The sequence below is a fragment of the Camelus dromedarius genome, chromosome 8, assembly GCF_036321535.1.
Source record: "Camelus dromedarius isolate mCamDro1 chromosome 8, mCamDro1.pat, whole genome shotgun sequence".
In the NCBI taxonomy this organism is placed as follows: domain Eukaryota; kingdom Metazoa; phylum Chordata; class Mammalia; order Artiodactyla; family Camelidae; genus Camelus; species Camelus dromedarius.
The window spans coordinates 50,270,921-50,290,033 of NC_087443.1; the positions used below are offsets into that span (position 1 = coordinate 50,270,921).

Sequence of the window (19,113 nt, forward strand, 5' to 3'; positions counted from 1 at the left end):
TGAGTCATCTAGATGGTTCTTGACCTTGTTTGTGAAACAGCTATGCTGTGTTGGGAGAAAATTACTGAACCAAATAGAAAAAAAAATGCTTGCAGAATTAAAGTGTTTATTTTTACAGTAAAATCCTGTGGATAAAGAGCAAGGTCTAGGCAAAATATTCGTCAAAATCATGGTATTGTCGTGGGCGCTTAGTAGGCTCTCAAGAAATATCTTCTGATTGAATGATGAATAAATAACTGAACAAATAAGATAATTACCAGCGAGTCCGAATAAGCTAAGGAAGGTCTAACTGAAGGAAATATTTGTTCAAGATTTACTGAGTACCTACTGTGTGCCAGACCTTGTGCTAAGCCCTTAGTATCTTTAAGATTCTACCAAGATGTGGACTTTGGAGTCATTAATAACCGAGGTTGGTAGAGAAATGCTGGCAACAGGCATTTTACCTCCACACAGTCTTCTTTTCTTTTCTTAATCTTTCCTGATGAGGAAAATGAACTGTCTTAGTGTGGGAAGATGTTCTAGCAGTAAGTCTCCAGAGAGCCAGAAAATAAAGCAAATGTCCTGACAAGAAGAGAGAACAAGTGAGCTGGAAGGGAGGGGCTGGGAGGTGAGACTCCTGTGGGTACCGGCCGCTAACATTCGCTCTCCTAAACAGCTGGAAACATCTTCAGAGTCACGATTGCTGAGTGAGCATCACAAACCTTCGTGGTGCTTCCCTAAGACAGAGCAGAAGAGGGTAAATTATGTCCCTTCAAACTTCAAAGCAACACAACTTTAAGAAAATTCAAATAATCTTCTTTTGCCAATAATGTACAGTGCCAGGGTAGTCCCACCATCTGTTTGAAATTCTAAGTGCCGTGACTGCTACATATTCTTAAATAAATATTTAAACCAGCTGCCAAGACGAAATTTTGTTAATAGCACATTTTTTAAAGCACAGAATTCCAAGTTTGATATGGAACAGAAGTATGAAGATTTTTTTAAAAAAGCTAGAAAGCCCTTTTCAAGTAGAATAGAATGCAGTCAATTATATGCTTTTTTTGTTTTCTCCACTAAAACCAGAAAAATCTGCCCTTCGTCATCACGCCAGCTGACTTTTTTAGTCAATGTGTTATTAATCTCTGTCATAACCCTGACTTGACTTAAACACAAAAATGTGGTGCAGTCATGTGTTCTTTTAGTCCCTGCCTTTGGTGATTAAAACACTAACTCTAACTTTTCTTGAAAGAGTGGTCCACATTCCCCAAATCTGTTCTTTCAGGAAAGTGGGGATGATTGAAAATAAAGTGACGGGGGAAAAGAAAAGGAAAAAAAAGAGAGAGAGAGAAATAATCACTATGCAGTGTTGATTCTGGAAGCAGAATATGTCCCTCAAAGTCTTGCCAAGCCCCCTGCTCAGTGGGCTGGGTGGGTAGCCAGCCGTTAGAACAGCCAGCTGCAACTTTAAAGAACAGAGTCTTGGCTCCAGTGATGTGATTGGTTCAAATGTCAAAATCATTTGGGGATTTTGTATACCCCATGTTGACTCTTTGTTTAAATGCTACGAGGAAACTCTAGGAGGTCATTATTGCATGAAATACAATATGGCCAAGTCTTGCTGGGGGGCCAACCCAGACCACTGGAGCACGCAGAGCAGTCATGACCGCCATGCAGCTAGCCATAACAGAGCCAACCCCACTCGCCAGTGTGCTTGCAGTTGTGGCCAGGCCTACAGCCATTCAATCTAAAGGACAACCCCACAGACCTCCATGCCTCCAGCAACAAGAAACCGCCACAACGGGAGGGTGCACAGAGCCCACGCACAGGGAACACCTGTGACCTGGTCATCAGGAGGGATTTTTCTCCTGAAAGCCACAGAAAACTTTGTATGTAAGATCATTCCCTCAATACCAGAAGATGTAGCTGATCTATGTTAATACATAGAAATAAACACAAAGAATTAGACAAAATGAAGACATAGGGGAAGATGTTCTAAAAAGAATGAGACAAAACCCTCAGAAAAAGAACTAAACTAAACAGATAAGTAATCAACCTGATAAAGGGATAAAAGTAATGATCATAAAGATGCTCATCAAACTCTGAGAATGTATGAATACAGTGAGAGCTTCAAGAGATAGAAAATATAAAAAAGAATCAATCAGAGCTGAAGAACACACTAATAAAATTAAAAATACACTACATGGAATGAACAGCAGAATCAATGATGCAGAAGAGTGGAGCAGGAATCGGGAAGACAGGTTTTTGTAAATCACCCAATTAGAACAGCAAAAGAAAAAGGAATCCTAAAAAATACAGATAGCTTACGGGATCTCTAGCACAACATCAAGCATACTAACATGCACATTTTAGGGGTCCCAGAGGAAGAAGAGAGAAAGAAAGGGACAGAAAACTTATTTGAAGAACTGGCTGAAAAACAGAGAGTGAAAGTGAAGGAATGGAAAAAGATACTGCATGCAAATGAAAACAAAAAGAACGTTGGGGTATCAATGTTTATATCAGACAAAATAGACTTTAAAACAAAACAAAAAGAAAGTTGGGGTATCAATATTTATATCAGACAAAATAGACTTTAAAACAAAAGCTGTAATAAGAGACAAATAAGGATATTACATAATGATCAAGGAATCAATCCAACAAGAGAATATAACACTTGTAAATATTTATCGACCCAACATAGGAGCACCTAAATATATGAAGCAAATATTAACAGTCATATAAAGAGAACTTGACAGTGATACAATATCGTAGAGGATTTAATACCCACTTACAACAATGGGTAGATCATCTAGACAGAAAATTGATAAGGAAACACTGGCCTTAAATGACACATTAGATGAGATAAATTTAATACATATATACAGAATATTCCATATGAAATAACAGAATACACATTCAGTTCTAATGGGCATGAAGTATTCTCCAGGATAAATCACATATTAAGCTACAAAACAAGTCTCAGTAAATTTAAGAAGGTTGAAATTATATCAAACATTATTTTCCACCACAAAGAATGAAACTAGAAATCAAATACAAGGAAAAAAACTGAAAAAACACAAACATGTGAAGACTGTACAGTATGTTACTAAATAATGAGTCAAAGAAGAAATCAAAGGAAATCAAAAAATACTTTGAAACAAACAAAAATAGAAACACAACATTCCAAAATCTATGAGGTGCAGCAGAAGTAGTATTAAGAGGGATGTTTCTAGTGATACAGGTTACCTCAAGACACAAAAATCTCAAACAATCTAACCTTATAGCTAAAGGAACTAGAACAAAAACAAATAAGACCCAAAGTTAGAATAAGGAAGAATATAAAACAGAATGAAAATAAATGAAATAGAGACTAAAATGACAATAGAAAAGATCGATGAAACTAAGAGCTGGTTCTATAAAAAGATCAACAAAATTGACAAACCTTTAACCAGGCTCATCATCAAAAAAAGAGAATTTGCCCAAATAATTAAGAAGTTAAAGAGGAGAAGTTACAACTGATACCACAGGAATACAAATGATCATAAGAGATTAAGTACATACCAACAAATTGGAAAACCTAGAAGAAAAGAATAAATTTCTAGAAACATACAATCTTGCAAAACTGAATTAGGTAGAAATAGAAAATCTGAATAGACCAATAACTAATAATGAAATCAAATGAACAGTTTAAAGAATCCCAAGAAACAAAAATTCAAGACCAGATAGCTTCACAAGTGAATTGTACCAAACATTAAAGATGAGTTAATACCTATTCTTCTCAAACTATTACAGAAAATTGAAGAGGAAAGAAAGATTCCAAATTCATTCCACAATGTCAGCTTTACCCTGACACCAAAACCAGGCAAAGATACTACAAAAAAGGGGGTGGGGGCACAGAAAAAATCAAGCTAATATCACCAATGAACATAAATGCAAAATTTCTTAATTAAATATTAGCAAACAAAATTTTTAAATACATAAAAAAATCATATACCAAAATCAACTGAAATTTACCCAGAGATGCAAGGATGGCTCAACAACCACAAATCAATCAATGTAATACACCACAGTAACAAAATGAAGAATAAAAATCATATGACTTTCTCTAAAATGGGAAAATACAGGGGGAGGGTATAGCTCCATGGTAGAGGGTGCGCTTAGCATGCATGAGGTCCAGAGTTCAACCCCCAGTACCTCCATTAAAAAGATAAATAAATAAATAAACCTAATTATCTCCCTCCTAAACAAATAAAAATAATAATTTTAAAAATTTAAATGGGAAAATACCAATTTGGAAGGATCATTTAAGTAAGTGATTCTACTTTTAGAAATTGTTAGCATTCTGTCTATTCATTTAGTATTTCTTGAGGCATTCTCTGTATTAACCTTTATACTGGGCACTGGTTTTACTAGTTCCCAAGGATGACAAACTCACACCAAGGTGATATAATCAGAAATGATCATCAAGGAGTCATTACTGAATACTGGAGATACCACAGTTGATGTTTTGGATAAGAATAATAGAATATCAATACCAAATTCACATTTTTTTGAAATATGCATCGCTAGTAAGAATTTGGTATGCCTCATATGTAGCGAGCATTGGTCACAACTTAGGTCCTAATGAGGGTAGACTAGGGACATAAATTACGCTTCTTGGGAATAATAGGGTACACATAAAATAAGCTATTCAAAACTAAATGCCATTCCAATGTATTCTCCTGAACTCATTAAATAAAGTCCAGTATTTAAAAAGTATAACAGATTACAATAGAGTACTCTTAGGACATAACTAATTAAGCACAGAGTAATACAGATGACCCTGACCTTTGTGATTACACTTCATGCAGAATCACAGTTATGTCTGCATGCAGTTTGAAATCCATTCACACCTGTAATTCATGACTGAAATGTAGAAATGTATCACAAATTGTCTCAGTACTGGTCAGTCTCCCTCAGACTTAATAGCCTAACCTGCATACAACTCCTTTCTGTTACTTGACTGTACCAGTCTTTTCTTCCTGCCTCCGGGTCATCAGTTTACATGTTTCCCCTGCCTAGGGTGCTTTTTCCTCCAGCTCTCCACACAGATGGCTCCTTCACCTCCCAGCTCCAATTTCATGCCCTCGGAGAGCCCTCCTGCATGTGTATGCTTATCACTCCCTATCAGATCACCCTGTATTCCTTTTCTGCCCCTTAACACAATCAGGATTATCTAGTTTATTTGCTTGCTTGATAATTAACTAAATTTCTTGGTAGATTGTAAATTCTGTGATTAAAAAGCACCCTGACCAGTTTGTTCACCATTGTATCCCCATCACTTAGCACTGCCTGCACTAGCAGATATCTTTTTTGCGAATCAATGAAGAAGAAAACAGTTCAGGCAACTGTTCAAAATTCCCACTATGTTTAAGGAGTAAGAGACTCAAGCCTGAGGAGGAGATAACTTTGCTTGTTTCAGATAATAAGAAAAAAAAAATCTGAGTTGAAAGGACATGCACGTGAAGGTTTTGCAAACCATTGGATGTATTAAGAAATTATATTTAAACTTGGGCACTGAGGGTTCATAGTTAAAACTAGAACTCTACTGTGGTTAACTTAAACAATTTACGGGTTATATTGGAAGCATATGGGAGTATCTCAGAGTACATAGGGCAAGAGTGCTCATGGGTTTCATGGGGACTGGGAACTAGGTGCTGAAAAGCTTTTTAGGTCCAAGGCAGCTTCTGCATGTATCTGCTTTTATTCACTCGGTATAGACTTTCTCTGGTTCTCAATCTTATGGAAAGTAGATTGTTACTCTGTAGCTCCTATTTTACTTTTCCTTTCAAGAGACCAGTTCCATTTCCAAATTCCCAACAAAGAGAATCTGCTTGCCCAGACTGAATTTGATTCAATCAACTGAGGCCTGGAGGACATGGTCACAAAGTACAAACTGGAATACCTGAGCTTATTTCAGAGGGTGAGGGAACAGTGAAGAGGGTCATTTGTGGTCTCATGGACACACAGAGATATTCACTACCAAAGATGTATATGTTCTGGAGAGGTGTGTGTGATATAATATTTATGTTTAATTTTAAAAAGTAGATTATAAAACTTCTTTTATAATAAGATCCCATTTTAGTAAAAGTGAATGTGTAAGTATGTAAATACACATTAAAAAAATCTGAAAATACAGATACTAAAATGCAAGCAGTGACTGTCTCTATATAGTAATATTATGTGGTTTTAATTTTTTCTTTATGTCTTTAGTTTGAATTTTAATGTATAGAATCTGCATTTATTTTTTAAACCTTCTAGTATGAAAAACTTCAAACATATAGACAGAATAATATAATGAACTGAAGTACCCATTATCCATCTTATTAAAACATGACCACAAAAAAATAAAAAGGAACAACAACAAAAAAACCATGGCCAATCTTATTTCACTTATTACTTTCCTTACAGTCTAAGTATTTTACAAAAAGTACATTTAGTTTCATAATTAAAAATTAAAGCAAAAGTTTCCTTTAAAAAAAGAATAGACAATATTTGGAATATCTAACAACTTGAGAAAAATTAAGAATTAAATTTATGCTTTATATTTGGACCAAAAGAAATTCCAGATGCATTAGAAATTCAGATACTAAAAAAAAAAAAAGGAACAATGAGTACTAGAAGAAAATATAAGGAAACTCACTTGGTCTCCAGAGATTTGTAAGTCAAATAAAATGCAGCAGCAAAAACTACCATATATAAAAGTCACTGTATACAAAATTAAAACACAAGTGAAAAGCCAGAAAATAGTTGCATTTTGTCAGAAAATAATGCAAAAGCAGAAGACAAATAATTGTAAGGATAAATGGGCAATAGACATGAACAGCCAAGTCCATAAATGAGAAATTAAAGTGGCCAACAAATATATTTAAAAAGTTGCTTTTGCTAGTAACTGAACAGAGACAAATAAAATAATAATGATGGATGATTTTACTCCTAAGAAATTGATAGAGAAGATATAGGAAAATAGCCTCTCTTGTAACGTATTGGAGATGTAAATTGGCAAATCTTTTCTTTTTTTCTCATTGAAATATAATTGACTTACAATATATTAGTTTCAGGGGGGAAACCTTTCTTGAGGGCAGTTAACAATGCATATGAAAAGCCTTAGAATTTGGAATACCTTTGGCTTAATAATTATACTTAATAGGAATTTATCATGGCTATGCATAAAGATGCAGTTAAAAATATTTTATCCCAGTACTGTTTATAATAGTGAAAAACAAGAAACAACCAACATGCCCCAAAATAGACCATTGATATAGTAATTTTTAAGATTTTGATGTATCTGTGCAATGGCATATTACACAATATTTTAAAATAATGTAGAATAATACTTAGTGACATGTAAACATGTATTTGACATATTAAGTAAAAGTCAAACAAATTGAGAATAACTGGATGGCCACTAAAACATTAACTGTGTCTATTTTGGGGTGCTGATTAAGGCTGCCATTTATTTATTTGCTTAGCTTATCTGTGATTTCTAAGCATGTATTTTGTAATAAGACCAAAAAAACTATTTTAAAAATAGCGATTGGTTTTAAGCAACAACTTGAAATAAATATGCTTTAGTACTATCTAATGATGCTCTGTCTATATGGATTTACTGACTTATTTAAAGATTCTCCACAAAAAAATCTGTCCAGTGAAAGAAACTGAGGAAGTGGGTGGGGTGTGTGAATTAGGTTTATAGGCTGAAGTAAGTGGGATACTAAAAAGATAGCTGTTATTAGAAAACTTAGTGCTAAGACGCCTCTTTTTATTTTAACGTACTTTTAAAGTTGAATTTATTAACATATAATATGATTAGTTGGCAAGAAAGGCTGTGCTACTGTGGTGTTAAGACTTAGAATTATTACTGAGAGAATAGTAGGAATAGGAGCAACTGAATCTAAATGCTTTTTTGTTGTTCTGAAAAAATTAGCTAAATAAGGAAACCAAGGTGTTGAAAAATCAGTGGGAAATACTGCATACGGCAGATGTGTTTATTTCTATGTTCTTATTTTAAAAAAACTTTCCTGTAGATATCAAAATAAGAACTTGCTGCTCTGAAAAGCAGTTGGTTATGATAAATTTTGACTATTAAGGAGGCCAGGTAATCTTTGGAAAAATTTTGATTAATATTATCTCCTTATTGCCTCAATACAACATTCACATTTTGCCTCTTTATACCCAAATTCCTTAATGTGATAAAAGTTGTATTTCATTGATTTAATCAGGTCAATCTATTTAATGTGATTATGAGCCTAGATTATTTCCCTTTTAGTAACTTTTTGGTTTGCTTGTTTGTTTAAGATTGCATTTGGGAATTTAAATATCTTTTTGTTCAGCGCAATTGCATCCTAGAAAACCTAGAGTTGCATACAACAGCATGGCCATCCTGTGAGTGCCTGTTTGATGATGATATAAGGGCAATTACATTTAAAGCAAAGTTCCAAAGAAGCACACCCTCCTTTGTGAAGATGTCAGATTTAGCAACACACCTAGAGGATAAGCATTCAGGTAAGATCTCTATAAACATAAGATACTGCTAGTTTTAATATAAGCAAAGAAGCTACCATTTGTGGAGGAAAAAAATGTATAATTGAATATAAAAGTGAAATGTAAATCCTTGTAAATAGCTGAAACAGATGGTGGCATCTTCCTAGCTTTTTGCCTCAATCCTTTGAGGTTAATTTGTAATTATTAGGGATTACTTTAAAATATTTTTGCATATAGTTACAAACAGCTTATCATTTAATAAACCAGAAATAGAAAAATGACCCTAACCAGTGTCACTATTGAGATATACTAAGCTATCATCTATACACAATTGTTAAAATTTAACATTGATACAGAATTTGCGGAATTTACTCACTGCGTGGTATAATGTAATAACATACTTCCTGAACTCAAATGTGGGTGTGTGTTTATAAATTTCATTTTCAGAAGCATAGTACATAGAATAATGCCTTCGATGATGAGTTTTACAAACACACTCACACAATTTCCATGAACTAAATGTAATTAAAGTAATTTATTTTGAGTGAAGAAGTAAAGAGGGTATGTTTTAGGTTCAATATGCTATACACTTTGGGATGAAGAGAGAGTAAAATAGTGAAAATAACCAGAAAAATTGCTACCATTTTAGTGGGAAATGCTTTTCACTAAATTGCATTGGCTTCCTAACTACAGAAATGATGATAAAAAAAAAATTGCTAACTCCTGGTTGAAGGTATAACAAACTACACAGCATTTAAAGATATATTTAAGGTTGCTGAATCCCAGTAATTAGTAAATGTCAGTGATTAGCAGTTTTGGAAACTAATAAAAGTTTTCCAGTAGCTTTTATAGCAACTGTATTTAGAGGGCAAATACGGGTTGAAAAAAAATGAGGTGTATCTGTAGGTTTATTGTTATATAATATAAATTTTTTAATGAAGAGGAATATTTGCCCCAAATTTTTCTTCAGAATTTGTATAAGATGACTATTTTTGGTGCTTATGTAGGTTGAATTATTAAGAATAACTCAGGAACTTTGGATCTTGATACTAAATTTTAACTTTATTCACTCATTTTCATAAATAATTTTCTGAATTCTTATAGATGGTTTTAGATTTCACTACATGCTAGATGTGGTTTAAGTGAAATAAGATTATTTTTAGTTTTTCTAATGAAAAGAATCTGGTCCCCAAATAGGTTGAAGCTCCTAAGAGTTTCATGGTAAGATTCTCAGCTGTATTTCTCTCTTTTTGGTTTATTCACAGAAATGTAAGAGTTGTGGCATACACAGTTAATAGGATATTTCAGAGTTAGTGCTTTTCAAGTGTGGCTCAGAGTGTCCAATTTTTTAAATTATTAGAGATTGTTCATTATAAAAATGATACACAGGGGGCAGGTACAGCTCAGTGGTAGAGTGTGTGCTTAGCATGCACAAGGTCCTGGGTTCAATCTTCAGTACCTCCATTAGACAGAGAGAGAGAGAGGAAGGAAGGAAGGAAGGAAGGAAGGAAGAAGGAAAGAAGGAAGGAAGAAAGAAGGAAAGAAACCTAATTATCCCCCCAAAAGCCAAAGATTTATTTTCAATAGAAAAGAATCATTAAATATATATGTATGTATATATGTATAACTGAATCGCTTTGCTGTGCACCTAACATTGTAAATCAATTACACTTCAATAAAAAATAAAAATTAAAAAGATACGAAAATCAGGAAAGCAGGAAAATACAAAAGAGTAAAGAATAAAATATTACCCCAAATCCTAAACCCACAGATAAGTGCCTGTACTGTGTCAAATACACTTTAGTAAACCTCATTCTCCTTGAAGGACAGACCAAAAATTGCAGTGGAGTTAATTAAAGAAAGTATTGAGCATCACACAGACGTTTCTTCATGAGACAAACTATTTCCCCACCCCCTGCCGCCAAAAAAACCCTAAAGTTAAAATGAGTCTATGAAACCACTAACAGATTAGGGCTTTAAGTGGAGAATCTTTAGTTTGATTATAATCTGTGTGTTTTTAAAATTTAAGTGTCCAGGTAGTGACAATTAGACTCATAAAAATTAGAGTATTTCTGAACAGACAAGTCTATTTTTGAAAAATTTTTTAAAGAACGACGTTTAAGACTACTTTCACTCTTGGGGAGATTCTCCTAGGGTAGTCTCTGAGTATGGTCCCTCCTGCAGAGCCTCCTCCCCACCCTCTGATCACAGCCCAGTGGGTGCAGATGCAAGAGAGAACTGGCCTTTCGTCCTACAGAGGGAAACGTGCAGACCCGCATCTGTCCACCCCGGGTGGCAGGTGCGGAGCCGTGGTTCCAGCCTCTGGGAATTGGTGGCCTAGCTCCTAGGACCCAGGGAAGCATGGATCATGAAAAAGGCCAGGGAAAGAATTGTCCTCCCGAATCACCAATGTCAGAAGTGGTGTGGCCCTCAGGAACCATGGGTCCTAACTTTCAGAGGAGTCTGGGACCTGGGGAAGCTGGAGCAGGGTGGGGAGGGCACTGGCAGGAAAGCAACCAGGCAGAGCAGCTGGGCCTGCCCTTCTCTCCTTACAGCAGGGACGCAGCGAGTTAGGGCTCAGGACAGAGATGGTTCCACAGCTGCCAGCTGTGGACTGTCTGAGCCCCGTGAGTGCCACCTCCCAGCTCCCCCAAATAACAGTACACACGCACACAGAAGCCCCACCCCCTCCTCAGGCTCCCCTGTGTCAGTAAATGACACCCCCACCCCCAGGCGCTCAGGTTACTCCCTGAACGTTGTCCTGGATCCCCCTTGGCCCCTACCTCCTCATCCAGTCCTCCCCGCTGTTCTTGCTGCCTCTGTGTCCAAATGCACCCGGACCTGCCAGCCCCTCCACAGACTCACTGTACTTAGAGCAAAGCCCCAACCCCTTCCCGGGGCTCCCGAGGCACTGCCCCTCGCCTCTCACCTCTTTCCCCTCAACCGGCTCAGCTGGTTATACCTCAGGTCTTGGTCACACAGCCTGGAACCCTCTCCTCTGGGACTTTACCTGGCCGTCCCATCAGCTGGCCTCAGCTCCAGGACCACTGCCTCAGAGACAGCTGAGCTTGCTGGGAATTTTAAATAATATACAAAAGTACAAAAGTTGTATATGGCACTTGAAGCTGCCTTCACCTACCTTCAGTGATGGTCAACCCCGGCCAGTTTGGTTTTACTGATCCCTCACCATTGATTATTTTGAAGCAAATCTCAGACATTACATCACTTCCTGTATAAATATTTCACTTTCTTTTAAAGAAAAATTGTCTCTAAAAGACAGGACAGGTCACCTGTTCTTAAACGGCTGTCCCTTCCCTTGTGTACTGATGTCATAGCACTTCATTTTAGCATTTGTTTGTTCATTGTTTGTTACTTTATTGTCTGTCTCCCTCCCCAGTCCCTCCAATGTCAGGCCCTGGAGAGCAAGGTGTCTGCCTGTCTTGTCCCCACTAAACCCCCGAGCCCTGCACAGTGCCTGGTGCACGGGAGGTGTCAGAACAGGGCAGAGAAGAGAAGCTGCTTCTGCCAAAGTGTGAGCTCGGCTTGCCAAGGGCAGGCAGAAGGGGAGGGATGGATGGATGGACAAGTCCATTGACATTCTTCTTGTGTGGTTGTCTTAGATAAAAAAAACCTATCTCTGTGGAAGATGCCACCATAATATGCCCAGGAGTAAAGGCAGAGAAGCCAGATGAGTAAGTGCCCAGCCTGGAGGCCCCATGGGCAGGTTTTGCCACCATGAAGTGTAAAGAATGTGGGACGCCACCTCTCCTGAGGCAGTACTTGTCTGTCTCCAGGAGCGCTCAGGGAATCCTCCGCACCTGCCCTGGCTGATGGTCCTCTGGGGATGCACTGTGGCCCAGGCTCTGCAGAGGAGGGCAGGATGCAGGAGATGATGTGCCCCCAGGGTGGTGCCTTTGCTCCAGGCAGCCTTTTGGAGCTAAACTCACATACTCTAAATACAGAGCAATCGGGATGGTGTCACCGTACTGCCATCCCTAATCACTTAGCTCATGGCCAGGAGGACATCTGATCCATGTGGGGGTCCTCACTGCCTGGGCAGCCTTCAATGCAGAGGTCAACCTCATAGTACTTTGGGATGAGCTCTCCTTACCCTTGCTGTCTGCTCTGCGGTAGCCCCGAATGCCTGGTGTTCAAAGTCATTACAGTGAGGAGACTATGAACTACAATGCGAGCCAAGTGAAAGAAGAGTGTCTGTCCGGCCTCGTGGTCACTGCCTGCCCTTCCTCTGCTGCAGGGAGCTGCATGTTGACGTCGGCCTGAACCACGGGACCGCCGTCACCAACACCGACGTGCGCATCAGCAGCAGGAGCCGTGCGGCCACCGGGGTGCGGCTCCCAGACCCAGGGCCGCCCTGCCCCCTGCGCGGGAGGGCGAGACGCCCCGGGAGGCCAGTGCGGGGAGCAGTGGGCCCTGGGCAGGCCTGGCAAGCAGCCAGTGCAGGCAGGCCTCTAGAGCAGCATCTCACAGGCAGCTCAGGGACCTGAGCCCCACATCCAGGAGCTGAACCCGCATCAGGCTTGGGCAGTGCTCTGGGAGTGTTACTAAAAAGAGCACCCGGGGTACTACTTACTGTCCAGACCTTGCAAACCTCTGCTGTCTCTGTGAAAGCAATGTCATTGAAGGCACTTGGAAGGGACCAATTAGAGCTCTAAACAGACTCCAGAAACAGTGCTGAGGCTCTGCCCACCCTGGACCCACCTAGCCATCCCCACTGGCCCGAGCCTTGTGCCGGGGAGCTCCGGGCTCCATCTCGGATTCCAGCGGGGTTAGCTGGAGAGGCTGGGACACTGTGTCCTAGGAGACAGAGTGCAGGACCTCTGGGACACTCGGGCCCTCCAAATTGGGGTCTCGGGTACAGGGGTCGGGAGGACTGGACCAGCTGTGGCCAAGCAGAGTCAGGGACTTCAGCTGTGTGGCTGAAGCAGCTGGGAGGGCTCTGAACCCACTCCTGACCATCACAGCCCCCACCTCCTGAGCCTGTCTGGGGACACTGGCTGTCACTTTGCAGATGTCATCAGCCTCCCTGTGCCTCTTCTTTCTCATGCTCCTCAGCTGTTCCTCTGTCCTGACTCATTCTGGTCTCTGCAGAGAGACTCTCCTATTTTGGTCGGGAAGCTGTCAGGGCCGTGGGGAGGGTGGGGGTTCATCTTGGGGAGAGGAAGCTGGGAACACAGGGATGCTCCCCTAAGACCCACTTTTCCAAGCTCCACATCATCTGGGCACCTTAGCCTGGGGCTGCCCGACAAGGAGCACAGAGAGTGTCAGGCTGGAGTGAGGGACACCTGTGCCGGGTAGCCACCACCCTAGTGTCCAGTACCAGCTGGTGAGGGTGCCAACCATGTGACAGTCTCCCTGTGTCTGTCTCCCTTGTCCCTGCACATCCCCCCGCAGATCAGAGACTGAACCTACACATTTCCCACCAGGGTGCCACCCCCTGCAGCCATCCGTCCACAGGAACATTTAGTAGAGAACTCAGGAGCAGCCTCAGGCTCCAGGCCCAGCACACAGTCCCCTCAGCCTGACTGGGCCTCTCCTTTCATCTGCCCTGTTTCCTGCACACAGGCTCTCTCGCCCTCATCCCTGCCCTGCTTCTCTCAAGCAGAGCACTTGACTTAGGGAAGGCTGTGCAGTGCGCGGGTCCTCGAATGCAGCACATGTGCCCCTGGTTATGAACAACAGCACGAGAACAGATCCTGTTCCTTAAGCCCCAACGTGGGCCTGGCGTGTGCTGGGACTGTCTGTGAGCGCTCTCTGAAGCTCTCAGGTGCCCGGCATTTCCTCACTGCAGGTGTGGGGACAGAGGCTCAGAGAGATGGGGTCGTTGTGCCCAAGGTTACAGAGAAGTAGGGGAGAGAGGCTCCGGGGATGTGATCAGGGTCTCCTGGCTGTGTTCTTGCACCAGACGACGTGCTCCTATCAGGCCTGAGGGACGTGCGGCGCCTGGCCCCTGGGAACCGGGCTGACTGAGACATGTGACTGTGCGTGGGACACAGACCACACTGAGCCCTGGTGTCTCTCCTAAAAATGCAGGGGACAACCTTCCCCTAAGCGGTGTAGCTACAGTGGCCCAAGGAGACCACGTGTGTGCCGCACACCACCTGGTACACGGGGTGTGTGGAGCAAGTATCGACTCCCCGCGGCAACCGGGATGAGGCCCGGGCCTCCACCCTCGACCACCGAACACGAAGCACGGAGAAGGGAGAAAGCCTCCCTTCGTCCCCACCCCACCTGAGCACTGGGCATGGTGTGAGAGAAAAGACTCCCCCCACTGCTCCTCCTCCAGTCCAGGCCCCTCCTTCGCCAGGTCCTCCCCACCCCAGCTGCTCTCAGGCACAGCCTGGGCCTCCCCTCCACGCCGCTCCTTGAGTGACCATGTCCAGCCTCCAGACCCAAAAGCACCAGCTCCGTGCCGACAGCTCTCGATCTTCATCTCCCTCAGTTCCACTCAGAAACTTAATAAGCATCTCCAACCCAAAAGGCCCACTGCCAAGCTCCTGACCGTCCTTCCCCAAGTCACCTTCCCATTGCCCTAGTCTCCCCGCCCAGTGACCACCTTCCTCCAGTTGCTCAGCCAAAACAAAAATGTCCCTCAAGTCAGTTCTTCCTCTCCCTCCCCACATCCAATCAAAACTGGAAAGTCTCTTCCAAACATGTTCAGAATCTGGCTGCTTCTCCCACCTCGACTGTTGCCCCTCAGGTCCACACCAACTGCAGTTCTGGCCTGCGTGGCCGGGGCCTCCTGACTGGTCTTTGTCTGCTCTCGAGCCTGGTCAGGCTCATCAAAGTGATCAAAGTCCTCACGGCCCTCCAGCAGCTTCGCATCTCACTGGGAATAAAATCAGAGCATCACTCCTGCCAAAAGGCCTCTCGCCTCCCCTCCCCGGCCCTTTGCCCCGACTCTTTCCCCCACCTGCCCACACAGCCCCAGCCCCCCTCAGCTGCCGGCTTCTGCACCAGGCCTTCTGCCCACAGCACTGATCCCCCTCCCGGCAGTGCCTCCCCACCCTCTCCCCCATGCTCCCCTTTGCCCGCCTCCTCTATCTGACCTTCTAACATATAGTTTTTTAAAAACCTATCTTGTTTATGGTCTCCCTGTCCCCCTCCCACTCTCACCAAATAAGAACAAGATTTTGATCAGTTTGGGTCATAGCTGTGGGGAATGGGCAGGTGGCCCCACCTGTGCCCCCATCCCAGGAGCTCACCTGTCGAACAGGGGCTTCTCCCTGCAGTGGAAGGAATCTTGCAGGTCCCTCACCAGGAGGGTCTGGCCGGGCATGCGGAAGAGGCCCTCCTCAGTGAGCCCATGCTCCCAGATGAAGTCCACGCACTGTTCCACAAGCAGGGGTGCCAGGCGTGGGCCATACTTGCACTCGTGGTGGACAGAGTCCTCCAGGCGCTGCCCGAAGATCCCTGGGCACAAAGCTCCCTGGTCACACCCTCAGCAATCTGGCTCAGCAATGGGGGAGGGCGCCGGGGACAATGGACAGCAGGGGGCTCTGCCAGAGCCAAGGGTGGCTCCCTTCCAAGGGAGCAAATTAGAAAGAGGGAGGAGATGCACGAGGCGGCTGGGATGGGGCTGGAGGGCACAGCCGGCAGCAGCCTGGCCTGTGGAACCTTCAAAGGGTCCTCAGGGAGTATGCGTCACGTGCTTTACTGATTGGTTTATTTATGCACACTAACCTCCAAATAGAAATGGCTTACATTAAAAAACCCAGCAGTGTCCACTGAGAGATGCACCCTAGAAGGTTCTCAGCGGCACTACTTGCCACCTGCCCAGATGGGAAACTGCCCCACCAAGGCCCATGTGCAGTGGAATGAGTGGATGGTCACGGTCTGCTCACACCGGGCAGCACCCACCGGGCAGCGATGGGAACAGATGGGGCAAAGCTTGTGCAACAGGACAGACGACGGACAGTGTGAAAACACAATCACAACTCAACATCACGACTCATCAGGAAATGCAAACCAAAACCACAAGGAGATACCACCTGATTCCCAGCAGGACAGCTACTATCCAGAAAATAGAAAACAAGGGCTGGTGAGGATGGGGAAAAACTGAAACACTGGTGCACTGCGGATGGCAACATAAAATGGGGCAGCCGCTGTGGAAAACAGCATGGAGGCACCTCAGAAAATTTAAAACAGGAATATCATGTGACCCCACAATCCCACTCCTGGGCACATCCTTCAAAAGAACTGAAAGCTGAGACTGGAGCAGATGTATGTACACCCGTGTTCACAGGAGCATTATTCACAATGTGCAAATGCTGGAAGCAACCCAAGTGTCCACTGATGGATAGACGGATAAACAAAATGGGATACATACATACAATGGGATATCATGCAGCCATAAAAAAGGGAGGGAATTCCAACACATGCTAGAGCATCGACGAACCCTGAGGAACAGTATGCCAAGTGAAATAAGCCAGTCACTAAAAGACAAACACTGTATGATTCCACTTATGTGAGATACTTAGAATAATCAAATTCATAGAGACAGAAAGTGGTATGGTGGTTGCCAGGGCCTGGAGGACAGTGGGATGGAGAGTTACTGTTTGACGGACACAGGTTCAGTTTTACAAGATAAGAAGAGTTCTGGAGATGGAGGATGGTGGTGATTACACATGACAAACATACTTAATGCCACTGAACTGTACACTTTTAAATAAGCAGTTAAAATGGTACATTTTATGTCAGATCTATTCTACCAAAATTTTTTAAAATTAAAAGAAAATCATAATTGTGAGCAGAAGCCAGAGCCAGAGGACACACTGCATGACTCCATTTATGTAAAGGGCAAAACCGGGTCAGGACCTGGTTACCCTGGTGGGTCAGTGACTGGAAGGAGCCTGAGGGGCTTCTGGGTGCTGGTAACGCTCAGATTCTGGACCTGGGCACTGCCCACCCAGTTCTGCTCACTTTGAGAACAATCATTAAACTGTACACTTGTGATTTTTACACATTTCTGTCTGCTACCGTTCAATAACATTTGCCAAAAAAAAAATCTGGAAGCAAAAGATCCAAAACATTAAATACAGGACAAGAAAGCAAATGAGGGACAGAGGGAGACAGCAAGAAGGTAGAGGAAGTTCTGACCAGAAAACCTGTGACACCTAAATATACAACTGGGCGAAGAAGTTCCTGGCAGCTTAGGCAAAGAGTGAAAGGAGTTGAGATCCATGAAGCTCTCTCTCTCACAGTGAATGACAGGACAGAGACTTTTCCCAGCTCTAAGCTCTATGAGGATTTTGGGAGGCCCCCCAATGTGGAGATCTTCCCACAGGGCGGCTGTGAAATGTGCCAGGGTGTGACATCAAAGCTCCATTCCATCCAGGCAGTTGTCATCCCAGAGGGATGCAGCCCAGACCGGTGGCTTCCCAAGACCTGGGTGGTGAACCAGCCAGGTGAGTAGGTGGCAGGACTCTGGGCGCTACTTAGCTTCCCACATACAATGGCTCTTTTGAGATAAGATACATCAGTCATTCCTGAGACTGTGCCTGGCACAGAGGAGGACTCGGTAAATGCTCCTTCTCATCCTGCTCAACCGAAAGACAGCGTACAGAACCTGGGGGATGAGACTTCCCCTTTCAAAAAAACATGCCCACGTGGAAGGCACCCAGAGACACACAGGCACTTCAGGGAGAAGTGTGTGCATGCGTGCATATGGGAGCGTGTGGGTGTACGTGCACACACGTGTGTGGACTTGTGTGGGCACATGTGCGTGTGCATAAGGACAGTGTGCTGAAATGGCCGAGACACGGCACTTGTGGCGTCAGGTGCTATTGCAAGCACTTGACATGTATCCTTTTGTTCCAGCCTTGCACAGCTGGGTAACTCAGGGAACATGGCCTTTACTCTTATCATCGCCGTTATCATTCCCATTTTTCAGAGGAACACACTGAGAGGCACTGGGCTTCAGAATGGGCCCAAGTTCACTCAGCATGTGGCAGGGTCAAGGTTCCAACCCCAGCAGTCTGGCTCTGGGTGCAGAGAATGTTTGAGAAGACACTGCTGCTCTCCACCCAAGCGGGAACAGATACCTGTGTGGTGATCTCCACCCACCAGCCTCGCATCCCATCTTTCTCCTCCCTTTCTTCACCAGTAGCTCCCAAGCATGTGCTCACGTGGGTGACAGGCAGGGGTAAGCAGAGGCTAGACACTGACAAGAAAGGAAACTGTCTGTCTCCTGGGACCTGGTGGAAGCGCCCAGCCGCCCCTGCCCACTGAGGTGGGGCCTGACGGGCCAGTCATCGGCCTTGAACACAGGGGCTGACTGGCTTAGGGGCTACCTGGGGCCACTCAGAGAAGAAGCCTGTCCAAGGGCTTCTTCCTGGCCGCTCTGCCCAGCCTGAGAGTGGCCTGGGCTGGTCTGGGGACACAGAGCCACGGGTCCCTCTCACCTCTCTCAGGGCTCAATCACTTACACCTGACAACGAGCCACAAGGGTCCACGGTGCGCTTTTTTAGGTCTATGAAGTTTGACACATTTTAAAATTTGTTATTTAAATCAAGAGATTTCCTATCCAAATCTGGCTTCCCAGCTTCTCTTGAAAGAATCCACAGACCTGGCGGCACCAGGCCCAAATTCCCAAAT

The 19,113-nt window shown here is 43.3% G+C and overlaps 1 long non-coding RNA gene across 1 annotated transcript in view; it reads left to right on the forward strand.

The window, feature by feature from the left end:
* The window catches only part of LOC116155806 (uncharacterized), a 40,929-nt gene extending 27,283 nt beyond the window's left edge, over window positions 1-13,646 (forward strand). The window contains exons 3-4 of the long non-coding RNA XR_004139695.2: window positions 8,349-8,520; window positions 12,755-13,646. This is a non-coding gene — a long non-coding RNA (uncharacterized LOC116155806). The remainder of the gene's footprint in view (window positions 1-8,348; window positions 8,521-12,754) is intronic.
* The last annotated feature ends 5,467 nt before the right edge of the window (window positions 13,647-19,113 follow it).